The 13581-nt window shown below is 37.5% G+C and overlaps 1 protein-coding gene across 4 annotated transcripts in view; it reads left to right on the forward strand.

Annotated features, from left to right (window-relative positions):
• Positions 1 to 13581, forward strand: part of LOC106086025 (mucin-2) — a 271871-nt gene that overhangs the window by 106557 nt on the left and 151733 nt on the right. For 3 of the 4 annotated variants that reach the window (XM_059366454.1, XM_059366457.1, XM_059366455.1), the window contains exon 4: positions 9489 to 9554. The gene's annotated coding sequence lies outside the window, so the exon portion shown is untranslated. Of the gene's footprint in view, positions 1 to 8637; positions 8823 to 9488; positions 9555 to 13581 lie in introns of those variants that run through there. The other variant, XM_059366456.1, reaches the window with a different exon arrangement.

The raw sequence follows: 13581 nt of genomic DNA on the forward strand, positions 1-13581 counted from the left end.
GGTCTTGGGCGCATAAAAGGCGCATTTGTTGTCCGATTTGGTCGAAATTTGGAACAGTGAGTGGTGTTAGGTCCTTCGACATCTCTCTACATTTTGGCCCAGATCGATTCAGGTTTGTATTGGGTTGCCCAAAAAGTAATTGCGGATTTTTCATATAGTCGGCGTTGACAAATTTTTTCACAGCTTGTGACTCTGTAATTGCATTCTTTCTTCTGTCAGTTAGCAGCTGTTACTTTTAGCTTGCTTTAGAAAAAAAGTGTAAGAAAAGTATATTTGATTAAAGTTCATTCCAAGTTTTATTAAAAATGCATTTACTTTCTTTTAAAAAATCCGCAATTACTTTTTGGGCAACCCAATATATAGCTGCCATAAAGACCGTTCTTTCAATTTAAAGTCGTGGCCCCCTAAAAGGCGCATTTATAATCCGATTTCGCTGAAATTTTACACAGTGACTTATGTTAGGCTTTTCGACATCCGTATCGTATTTGGTTCAGATATATATTTTGATATAGCTACCAAAAATACCAATATTTTGTTCTACAAAATTGAACAATGACTTATACTTATTACACCACCCAATGTCCGTGCCGAATGAAAATGTTTTCTGATGGTCTCGCCAGGATTAGAATTATCCAAATCGGACCCTATTTCGATATAGCTACTATGGGTGCATAGATTATGCATTTTTCACCGGATTCTGACGAAAGGTGATTTACCCGAGGTGGTGGGTATCCAAAGTTCGGACCGGCCGAACTTAACTCCTTTTTACTTGTTGTAATTTGCGCTCCCTTATTGTACGGCCCTCCTTAATAAGCCAACTAAAAACAGTCTCCCATTTGGCGGCGGCTTCATAAACTCTGACTAGGACCACTTGGAATTATCTACAGAAATATTATTGGCATTTTTCATGTGCAATCTCTGGTGTTTTTACGTGGACATGTTTTATGCGTGTAATAAAAATAGGAATTGTAGGCAATATTTCTTCAAATGTGATGCCCAGCAACAAATTTAGAGCAAATACTATTGGTTTGCCCAAAAAGTAATTGCGGATTTTTCATATAGTCGGCGTTGACAAATTTTTTCAACGGCTTGTGCATATGTAATTGCATTTTTTCTTTTGTCAGTTATCAGCTGTTACTTTTAGCTTGCTTTAGAAAAAAAGTGTAAAAAAAAAGTATATTTGATTAAAGTTCATTCTAAGTTTTATTTTAAAAAATCCGCAATTACTTTTTGGGCAACCCAATAGAACAGGGAAAGCCATTTAAAGCCTAATGGTAAAGTAAGATAAGGGGAAAAGCTATGAAAATTTCTGATTATAACAAAAGAGCTGTAGCAGTAGATGATAAAACCGGCAAAATACATGAAAAAATCTTTGATGATTTTTGATGCTGTCTAAAATATGAAAAGCTTAATGTCTAACAAAAGTTTGCCATAAAGCTTTTTATTTTTAAACAAATTGCAGCAAGACTTTGCATAATGATTGAAATATAAACCATTCTAAGTACCATTAGCATTGACCCTGAATTATTTGCCTCATAGCAAATAGTTCTTCCTATTCAATTGGGTTGCCCAAAAAGTAATAGCGGATTTTTCATATAGTCGGCGTTGACAAATTTTTTCACAACTTGTGACTCTGTAATAGCATTCTTTCTTCTGTCAGTTATCAGCTGTTACTTTTAGCTTGCTTTAGAAAAAAAGTGTAAAAAAAGTATATTTGATTAAAATTCATTCTAAGTTTTATTAAAAATGCATTAACTTTCTTTTAAAAAATCCGCAATTACTTTTTGGGCAACCCAATATTTGTGCTAATGTGGTACCCACAACTATTGCTGGGTCACTACGTGGTAGTTTGCAGCCAACTACTCAACCATTGCCTCCACCTTGGCAAATAATCACTAGGAAAATAATAATGATGTTGCAGGTGATGTTACAAATGATAACAATAATCAGCGATACTTAGAAGTAGTTATAAATGAGCCATAGTTTTGCTAGCAATTGGTAGCTGGTTGCTACCATAGAACGCAATGCCAACAGGAAGACAGGTAAATAAAGACCTACGTTGCCTGCAGTAGCAGCGGCCATAACATTTCTTGGTCCAAGAATGTTGCGCGTGGTTGCAATACGCCTTGAACGATTGCAAGTACATGTGGCAGATATTGATTTGGAGGCACGTTAGGTTCTATGTGCTCAAAAGGGAGTGAGAGTAAGAAGGCAGAGGGGGTATATGGGGGGTTTCTTGATAAGAGAAGAAAAAATAAATTTTAAAAAAAATTTTTTATAAAAACAAAATTTTATCAAATTTTTAATATAAACAAAAATTTTTAGTCAATTAAGCTACAGAAATAAAATTTTGTCAAAATTTTTTCCATCTCAATCTGATTGTAGCTTAACTTCCACTGGGAGTCAAACTACCACAAAACCTGTTATTAAAGTCCGAGTCCACATGGAACTTGACGATCATTTTATCTAACGCCCTAATGCCTAAACCTTTCAAACTACGTTTTGCTTAAATTAATGCCTCCAAGTGTAATTCTCAGCTAATTATTATTCGCCAACATTCTGACCTTAAACATCTATCGCATCTATGGCATAGCCGAGAACCCTTTAGACTCTATTGCCATTTTAATACCTTTGGTATGTACATTTATGGCCAGATAGATAGCTCACCAACAAATGTTATTGCAGGTATTTTACAATTGTTGGCATTGTTGCTTTTGTTTTAGTTGTTTTTTTTATTTTTCTCCATTATTTTTCCACTTGACTGGGAACAAAGTGGAGCTAAGCTTAAGGTGTAGCTATTAAGTAAGCAGTGTGGACTGCCTCCCATACCCTTTGCCACATTTCAAACAAACATCAACTGGAATTTGCCAGTGGCCAATACAATTATTGCAACTATTTTATTGTTTTGTTTTTGCTGTTTTGCTACTGCAATAAAACAACAATTGCCAGCCATAACATCAGCTCAGCATATCAGTGCTGTATCGAACCAAACAGCTTTTAATGCATTTAATTACATGTTTAAGGGGGGGGACGGGGGAGGGTATAGCAGATGTATGCGAACCAGTAAGGCTAGTTTGTGTCTTGATCCATCTGCACTCAAGTCAGTCTTATGCCTATACACCTTGGTTGGCTGGACGTAGATGTTGCCATCTTTTCAGATGATGAAGTCAAAAATTCACTTTTCTGCCTACATTTTGTCTTGCCTTTAAAGGTTTGATGTTTTTTTTTTGTGCTCTACTCAATGACTACGACTATGTTGTAGCTTGCCTTTGTCCGCTTGTTGCCACCTCAGTCATATGCCTTCATAGGCATTGCCCATAGTCTGTCTGATTTTCTTGGTAAATGTTTTTCTGTTGCCTTCTTTTTTTGGGTTACAAGAAAAGACCTTGTCAAGGCTATTTCTGAGGAAAAAAAAAAACAAGATTTGCCTTCGACAGCCTGCAACAAAATAAACAAGCAGGGATCCTCAAAGGGTATGGGATGATGGAATAATGAAATTTTGACCCCAAAATTTTGTAAAAAAAATCGAATCTCCAAAAAAGACATCGAATTTTGAAAAAAATTTCTAAAACAAAATTTTAAAAAATTTTAAAAAATTTTCTATAAAAAAAATTTTTTGACAAAATTTTCTTTAGATATATTTAACGAAAATTTCTATAGAAATAAACATTCCATAAAATTGTTAATATAAAAAAAAATTACCAAAATTCCCAAAAAAAAAAAAAATAAAATTTAAAAAAATTTTCTATAACAATAAAATCTTTATAAAGGGTGATTTTTTTTCTATTATCATTTTGGCAACACTGGTTTAAACAGCTCACGCATGTTCCGGGTTTTGTTTCACAGTCAAACATCTTCAGTTTGGTCTATAATTTAACCATGAAACGTCTTACAAACCATTAACGCTTGCAAATTATTGATTTTTATACCCTCCACCATAGGATGGGGGTATACTAATTTCGTCATTCTGTTTGTAACTCCTCGAAATATTCATCTAAGACCCCATAAAGTATATATATTCTTGATCGTCATAATATTTGAAGTCGATCTAGCCATGTCCGTCCTTCTGTTTGTCCGTCTGTCTATCAAAAGCACGCTAACTTTCGAAGGAGTAAAGCTTGCCCAAAAAGTAATTGCGGATTTTTCATATAGTCGGCGTTGACAAATTTTTTCACAGCTTGTGACTCTGTAATTGTATTCTTTCTTCTGTCTGTTATCAGCTGTTACTTTTAGCTTGCTTTAGAAAAAAAGTGTAAAAAATGTATATTTGATTGAAGTTCATTCTAAGTTTTATTAAAAATGCATTTACTTTCTTTTAAAAAATCCGCAATTACTTTTTGGGCAACCCAATAGCTGCCATATAAATCGATCTGGGGTCTTGACTTCTTGAGCCTCTAGAGGGCGCAATTTCTCACCGATGGAATTTGCATGTGGTGTTTCGTTATGACGTCCAATAACTGTGCCAAGTATGGTGTAAATCGGTCCATAACCTGATATAGCTGTCATATAAACCGATCTTGGATCTTGACTTCTTGACTCATTAGAGGGCGCAATTCCTCTCCGATTTGGCTGAAATTTTGCATGAGGTGTTTTGTTATGACTTTCAACAACTGTGCCACATATGGTACAAATCGGTCCATAACCTGATATAGCTGCCATATAAACCGATCTTGGATCTTGACTTCTTGACTAATTAAAGGGCGCAATTCCTATCCGATTTGGCTGAAATTTTGCATGAGGTGTTTTGTTATGACTTTCCACAACTGTGCCACATATGGTTCAAATCGGTCCATAACCTGATATAGCTGCCATATAAAACGATCTAGGATCTTAGCTTCTTGTTTCTTTATCAAAATACGAGCCCCGCTCGCTTCTTTCATTTTACGACAAAGCTCATTACTGGCTCAACGGGTACGTAAATAAGCAGAATTATCGATTTTGGAGTGAAGATCAGCCAAAAGCATTGCAAAAGCTACCAATGCATCCTGAAATAGTCACAGTTTGCTGCGGTTTATGGGCTGGTTGCATCATTGGTCCGTATTTCTTGCAAGATGATACGAATCGTAACGTAACTGTAAATGGTGAAATGATATCCAACTTTTTTTTTTTGGTGAAAATGCAGGAGCTAAACTTGCATGACATGTGGTTTCAACAAGACGGTGTCATATGCCACAGCTTGCAAAGCAATGGAATTATTGAGAAGCGAGTTCGGTGAACAAAATTTATTTCACGTTCAGGAGCGGTCAATTGGCCGCCTAGATAGTGCCTTTAAACTATTTTTGTGGGGCCATGTCTGTACACACAAGTTCGCTTTAATTGACGCACTGGAAGACATTGAACCAATAATTCGTGAATTACCGGCCGAAATGCTTTAAGGAGTATGCCAAAATTGCACTAAGCGGACCATTTGAGGCGCAGTCACGTTCAACATTTGCATGAAATAATCTTCAAAACATTAAATTATATGTACCGTGCTATTGATTCAAATAAAGATTTAATTTTTCTGAATTTTATGTGTCTTTTTTGTTTGGAAAACTTTCCTATAGCTCCTAAAAAATCACCCTTTATAACAAGTATAAAAAAGCATTAAGTTCTACCGGGCCAAACTTTGGATACTCTCCAATTTGGGTATATACGTCAACCACGTTTCGTCATAATCCAGTGAAAAATACATTATTTATGCATACATGGCAGCTCTATCGAAAAATGTTCCGATTTTGACCAAATTGGCCGCAGTCATTGACTGGTCTAATAACTATCAGTCACTGTTCAATTTGGCTTCAATATTGGTCTTTTGACATCTATATCCAAATATAGACCCATCTGAACCATATAGGACACGGATGTCGAAAAGTCTAACATAAGTCACTGTGACAAATTTCAGCGAAATCGGATAATAAATGCGCCTTTGATGGGGCCCAAGACCTTAAATAGAGGATCGTTTTATATGGCAGCTATATCCAAATCTAGACCGATTTGGACAATTTTCTAGAAGTGTATCGAAGGGCCTAACACAACTTACTGTCCTAAATTTCAGCGAAATCGCACAAAAAATGCGCCTTTTATGAGCCCAAGACCATAAATCGAGAGATCGGTCTATATGGCAGCTATATCTAAGTCTGGACCGATCTGGGCCAAATTGAAGAAGACTGTCGAGCGGCCTAACACAATCCACTGTCCAAATTTCAGCATAATCGGATAATAAATGTGGCTTTTATGGGCTTAAGACCCTAAATCGGTGGATCAGTCTATATGGCGGCTATATCCAAATCTGGACCGATCTGAGCCAAACTGACGGAGGATTTTGAAGGGCCTATCACAACTCTCTGTCCCAAATTTCAGCGAAATCGGATAGTAAATGTGGCTTTTATGGGCTTAAGACCCTAAATCGGTGGATCGGTCTATATGGCGGCTATATCAAGATATAGTCCGATATAGCCCATCTTCGAACTTAATCTGCTTATGGACAAAAATAGAATCTGTGCAAAGTTTCAGCTCAATATCTCTATTTTTAAAGACTGTAACGTGATTTCAACAGACAGACGGACATGGCCAGATCGTCTATGATTTTAGTAACGGTTATCTAGAGGGGCGCCCGACCCCAAAAATCCCTGCAGTAGGCATATTGGACGATAATGATAATATGGGACTCAAATGACAAGTAATCGGGAGACGATTTGGAAAATGGTCTGGAAGGAGCAACAAGCTATGGCAATTGTTGATATCGGAAGGGCAGGGGGAGTCACCCAAAAAGCACAAGCCAAAAATTAAAAGGTACCGATTGGGACGATATGGGATTCAAATGAAAGGTATTTAGGAGTAGATTACGGATTTGATATCAAAAGAAGGGTCCAGGAATAAAAGGGCCCCCCCTGACCCCAAATTTTTTGATATATATGAAGGGGACGGACCCTCCCCCTTACCCAGAAGCACCACTCAAAAATAATAGTGGACCTATTGGCACATTATGGGACTCAAATGGAAGATATTCGAGAGTAAAGTACAAATTTAATGTTAAGAATTGGATCCAAGTTCTAGGGAGCCGTACTGGCCCCAAAACCCCCTCAAATGGGCATTTTGAACGATCAACTGAAAGGTTTTCGGTAGTAGATTACGAATATGGTATTGAAAATGGGGTTCCAGTGATAGGGAGCCGCCCCTACCTCCAAAACCTCTCCCCAATTGGGAATATTTACCAATCATGGCTGTGGGAAGTACAAATGAAGGGTATAGTATCTATTAGTATTATATCATTATTATATTAGTATCAGACAAAAATTCCGACCAAGTATTTGGGGGGCCCCCATTCCCGAGAACATACCCCAAAGAAGCCAAATTTATGAAATGAAAGGTTTGTGGAAGTAAAGCACGAATCTGATATCAATGTTTGAGAATAGGAAATGTTTGCTGACCATTGCAAGGCTCAAATGCGAGGTATTTTAGAGTAGAATACGAATCTGATATATATTTTCAAAGCCAAGTCACTGAGTAGCCGCCTCTTCCCCCAAAACACCCCCAAACCGGTCATATTTACCGGCTATGAAAAAATGGAGCTCAAATGAAGGGTACTTGGGAGTAGACCATGAATCTGACATCAACATTCGGGATCAACCGTCTAGGGGACGTCCCACCACCACAACAACCACCAAGTGGGACATATTTGCTCATCAAGACAATTTGGGTCTTCAAGACAGTGGAGCTCGTTATTCATAGTTTTTAGGGCCCATACCCCAAACCGCACATATCTGCTGGCTTTTCCAATAAGGGATTTAAGTGAATGGTATTTGAGATTTGAGGGGCCATGTGTTTGGGGGACGCCTCATCGTGTAAACTCCCCTCAAAACCAATAACAATATGGGGTTTAAATAAATGGCATTTGAAAGAAGAGCACGATGATGACATTTTTAATAAAACTTAGAATGAACTTTAATCAAATATACTTTTTTTACACTTTTTTTCTAAAGCAAGCTAAAAGTAACAGCTGATAACTGACAGAAGAAAGAATGCAATTACAGAGTCACAAGCCGTAGAAAAAATTTGCCAACGCCGACTATATGAAAAATCCGCAATTACTTTTTGGGCAACCCAATATTTTCAGGGCCAAGTATCTGGGGGACCACCTCACACCCAAAAACATCCCTAAATCAGATATCATGAGAATATCGGGCGCAAATAAAGTATTTTAGGAATGGAAAACACCTTACATCCAAACTTAAATTCGTAGACCAATAAAGATCATATGGAATTCAGATAAAGACACTTATATTGTTAAACTGTTAGTCAAGCGATATGCTATTTTCGTAGCATGGTATTTTCCTAAAAGCTCTTTAATTGTCGAAAATAAATATTCCAAGGAAAATGTTGTTCCATATAAAGTTAAAAAAGGCGCAGTGGAGCGGGCCACGTCCAGGTAGTCTTCAATAAAAATACAATTTTTATAAAATTTTCTATAGAAATAAAATTTTGAAATGACAAATTCGCTACTTGTTTTCCTACCAACTATCCACCCCAGTAATGACTTCATTCGTTCGTTCGTTGTTTAATTGAATAGTAATAATGTCTAATTAATGCAAATGGATAGCACGTGTCCTTTCTTAACGTAAAGTTAATCAGTCATCCATCATATAGCTCGTAAACCTGCCTTCAGACTTTTGTAAGCGGACAGTGTCTTAGTTAAGACATCAAGCGATCATCAGCAGCCAGCTTGTTTCAAAGTCAGCTCACACACACACAACCATTGACCATAGACAAATGAATAACGCAATCGAAATGGAAATGAAAAGCTACGAAAACGAAAAAAAAAAAAAAAAACATTCACAAAAGTAAAAATAATCATTTAGAGTTGAACAAAGTCATTAACCAGACATTTTATCGGGTTACGATCATCATTGTTAATGAAAACCCCCAATGCATATATCAATGATTGTATTTTAACAGCTTGATATAATCCGATTAATTTAATAAGCATTATCTATGGAACAAGTGCAGTTTGTTTTTCAAGCATTGTTAAAAAAAGTAGCACATATTAATAAATATATTTAGTTTTTTTTTTTAATATTTTAAATGTTTTGTGCAATTGTTATTCCAGTCAAGAAATTTCATAAACTTTAAGCAAAAAAAAAAAAAATATAAAAAAAAAAAAAAAAAAATTTTTTTTTTTTTTTATTATTTTTGCTCTTTTTTTTTTGCTTGATATTATAAAATCATTGCACACAATTTATTGTATAACACGTTGCTTTTTTTACGTACTGCTCTTGAATGCTCCTATAAATCTCTTAGTCGTTATTGACTCATATTAAATTTAAAGCGCATTTTTTGCTTATTTTTAACACACACAAAAATGTGTAAACAAATTTATATGCATAGCCTGGTTTGAATTCCAATTAAGCATCGTTTTGTGAATGATTTTGGGGTTTTATATAATGTCTTTATTTTTATGAATTTTTAAAATGTTGTGCATTAAATACTTTGTTTCTTTTTGCTTACAGAACCTGGTTGATTATTCTTCAAGGCGGTGTTAAGAAGGAGAAAAAACTCATAACTGGTTGTAAATGGTGAGGCAAAAGAATTTTTATAACAATTTTGAAATAAAACACCCAAAAGTTTTTTTTTAAAGCTGAAATGCAGTACAAGAAAAAAAAAAAAAAAATCTGAATATTTGAACAAAACAAAAGAAAAGCTAAATTTAACTTCTAACAAGCTGTTTTATTTTCGAACAAGTAAAAAGGCTTTAAGAACTTTGGATACCCTCCACCTCGGGTATACCATGTAAACCACCTTCCATCAAAATCCGGTGAAAATTACATAGCATAGCAGTTATATCGAAATATGTTCCGATTTGGACAAAATACTAATAAGTACAAGTCATTGTTCAATTGTGTATAACAAAATATTCATCTTTTTTGTAGCTATATCTAAAAATAAAGACCAATCTGAACCATATACGACACAGATGTGGAAAAGCCTAACATAAGTCACTGTCCCAAATTTCAACGAAATCGGGAAATAAATGCGCATTTTATGGGGCCAAGACTTTAAATCGAGAGATCGGTCTACATGGCAGCTATATCCAAATCTGCACCGATTTGGGCTAAGTTGCAGAAAATAGTTGAAGAGTCTAACACAATGCACTGTCCCAAATTTCAGCGAAATTGGACAATAAATGCGCCTTTTATGGGCCCAAAACCTTAAATCAAGAGATCGGTCTTTATGGCAGCTATATCCAAATCTAGACCGATCTGTACCATATTGCAGAAGTATGTCAAGGGGCATAATCTGACTCACTGTCCCAAATTTCGGCAAAATCGGATAATAAATGTGCTTTAATGGCCCCAAAACCTAAACCCGTGAGATCGGTCCACAAGGCAGCTGTATCCAAATCTGGACCTGGAGTATGTCAAGGGGCATAACTTAACTCACTGTCCCTAATTTCAGCGGAATCGGACAATAAATGCGGCTTTTATGGCCCCAAAACCTGAAACCGAGAGATCGGTCTACATGGCAGCTATATCCAAATCTGAACCGATCTGTACCTTATTGTAGAAGTATGTCAAGGGGCATAACTTAACTCCCTGTCCCAAATTTCAGCAAAATCGGATAATAAATGTGGCTTTTATGGGCCTAAGACCCTAAATCGGAGGATCGGTTTATATGGCAGCTATATCCAAATCTGGACCGATCTGAGCCAAATTGACGAAGAATGTCGAGGGGCCTAACACAACTCACTGTCCCAAATTTCAGCAAAATCGGATTATAAATATGGCTTTAATGGGCCTAAGACCCTAAATCGGAGGATCAGTATATATCGCAGTTATATCCAAATCTGAACCAAATTGACGAAGAATGTCGAAGGGCCTAACACAACTCACTGTCCCAAATTTCAGCAATATCGGATAATAAATGTGGCTTAAATGGGCCTAAGACCCTAAATCGGAGGATCGGTATATATGGCAGCTATATCCATATCTGGACAAATCTGGGCCAAATTGACGAAGGATGTCGAAGGGCCTAACACAACTCGCTGTGTTAAATTTCGACAAAATCTGATAATAAATTTGGCTTTAATAGGCCTAAGACCCTAAATCGGAGAATCGGTTTATATGGCAGCTATATCCAAATCTGGACCGATTTGGGCCAAATTGCAAAGGATGTCGCAGGGCCTAATACAATTCACTGTCTTAAATTTCAACAAAATCGGATAATAAGTGTGGCTTTTATGGGCCTAAGGCCCTAAATCGGAGGATCGGTCTATATGGTAGCTATATCCAAATCTGGACCGATCTGGGCCAAATTGACGAAGGATGTCGAAGGGCCTAACACAACACACTGTCTTAAATTTCAACAAAATCGGATAATAAATGTGGCTTTTATGGGCCTAAGAGCCTAAATTGGAGGTACGGTTTATATGGCAGCTATATCCAAATCCGGACCGATCTGAGCCAAATTGACGAAGGACGTCGCAGGGCCTAATACAATTCACTGTCTTAAATTTCAATAAAATCGGATAATAAGTGTGGCTTTTATGGGCCTAAGGCCCTAAATCGGAGGATCAGTATATATGGCAGCTACATCCAAATCTTGACCGATCTGAGCTAAATTGACGAAAGATGTCAAAGGGCCCAACACAACTCACTGTCCCAAATTGCAGCAATATCGGATAATAAATGTGGCTTTAATGGGCCTAAGACCCTAAATCGGAGGATCGGTCTATATGGCAGCTATATCCAAATCTGGACCGATCTGAGCCAAATTGACGAAGAATGTCGAAATGCCTAACACAACTCGCTGTCCCAAATTTCAGCAAAATCGGATAATAAATGTGGCTTTAATGGGCCTAAGGCCCTAAATCGGAGGATCGGTCTATATGGCAGCAATATCCAAATCTGGACCGATCTGAGCCAAATTGACGAACGATCTCGAAGGGCCTAACACAACTCACTGTCTTACATTTCAACAAAATCGGATAATAAATGTGGCATATTTTTAGGCCTAAGACCCCAAATCGGCCGATCGGTTTTTTATGGGGGCTATATTAAGATATGGTCCGATATAGCCCATCTTCGAACTTGACCTGCTTATGCACAAAAAACGAACCTGCGCAAAATTTCAGCTCAATATCTCTGTTTTAACGAACCTGTTTTAGCGTGATTTCAACAGACAGACGGACGGACATGTCTAGATCGTCTTAGATTTTTACGCTGATCAAGAATATATATACTTTATAGGTTCGGAAATGGATATTTGGATGTGTTGCAAACGGAATGACAAAATGAAAATTCCCCCATCCTTCGGTGGTGGGTATAAAAAAGAACAGGTTCCGACTTTTTTGACACAAATTTAAATTTTCTAAAATTAAGTTAGGTTAGGTTGAAAAGAGGGTGCAGATGTTCATCCGCCCCATGCCACTATGGACATACACCTAAGCCAGTAATCGGCTTGTTGTGCGCTCTAAAAACTATAAAGTAACCTCTAAAAAGAAAATTTTAAATTAGGAATTCCGTGCTACTTACAAAATCTTTAATTGTTTTCAATACCACTCCCCTAAGTTGGTTCATGTCTGACATGGTGTCTTCACCTAAGTGCTGGTATCTGTTAGACGCGAAAACCGGGCAATGACAAAGGAAATGCTCCAAGGTCTCATCATCTTCTCCGCTTGCCCTACACATGCTATCACTTGCCGCACCGATTTTACATAAGTGAGCTCGCAGTCCTATGTGTACCATTATGATGCAAATGCAAATTTTGCCCATTAAAATTCCACTAGGAAACAGGTGCAAACTTCTTACATATCAATGAGTGCAGTCCGATTCAAGTTTAAGCTCAATGATAAGGGGCCTCCCTTTTTACAGCCGAGTCCGAACGGCGTACCGCAGTGCGACACCTCTTTGGAGAGAACTTTTACATGGCAAAGTACCTCACAAATGTTGCCAGCATTAGGAGGTGAAAACTACCACTGAAAATTTCTGTTGGTTTCGCCAGGATTCGAACCCAGGCGTCCCGTTATGATACCAATAGCTATACTGACCTCCTTCTTGCTTCCTTTCAGTAATAGCCTCGTCTTTTCATGATCTGGATCGCCCCCATCGCCGTCTTACCGACCGTTTCGTTGTTCCACAATGTTGCGTTCGTCGCCCTCTCCCTTAACTCGGACTGTGTCGACCCGAAAGGCTTAGGGTTAACCAAGTTTATTAACGGCAGTCCTCTGGCCTTCAGCGCCAAATCGTCTGCTCTTTCATTACCCCTTACTCCGTTTGGCTGAAACTTTGCATGAAGTGATGTCTTTCAACAACTGTGCCAAGTTGGTTCTAATCGGTTCACAACCCGATTAGCTCCCATATAAACCGATCTCGGATCTTGTCTTTTTGAGCCGCTAGATGGCGCAATTATTTACCAATTTGGTCGCAATTTAGCATGAAGTTGTTTGTTTTGACTTCCAAAAACTGTGCAAAGTAGGTCTTATTCGATTCACAACCTGATATAGCTCCCATATAAAGCGATTTCGGATCTTGATTTATTGAGCCACTAGAGGCCGATCTGGCCGAAATTTAGCATGAAGTTGTTTGTTTTGACTTCCAAAAACTG

This window comes from Stomoxys calcitrans, chromosome 4 (assembly GCF_963082655.1).
Source record: "Stomoxys calcitrans chromosome 4, idStoCalc2.1, whole genome shotgun sequence".
Taxonomy (NCBI): Eukaryota; Metazoa; Arthropoda; class Insecta; order Diptera; family Muscidae; genus Stomoxys; species Stomoxys calcitrans.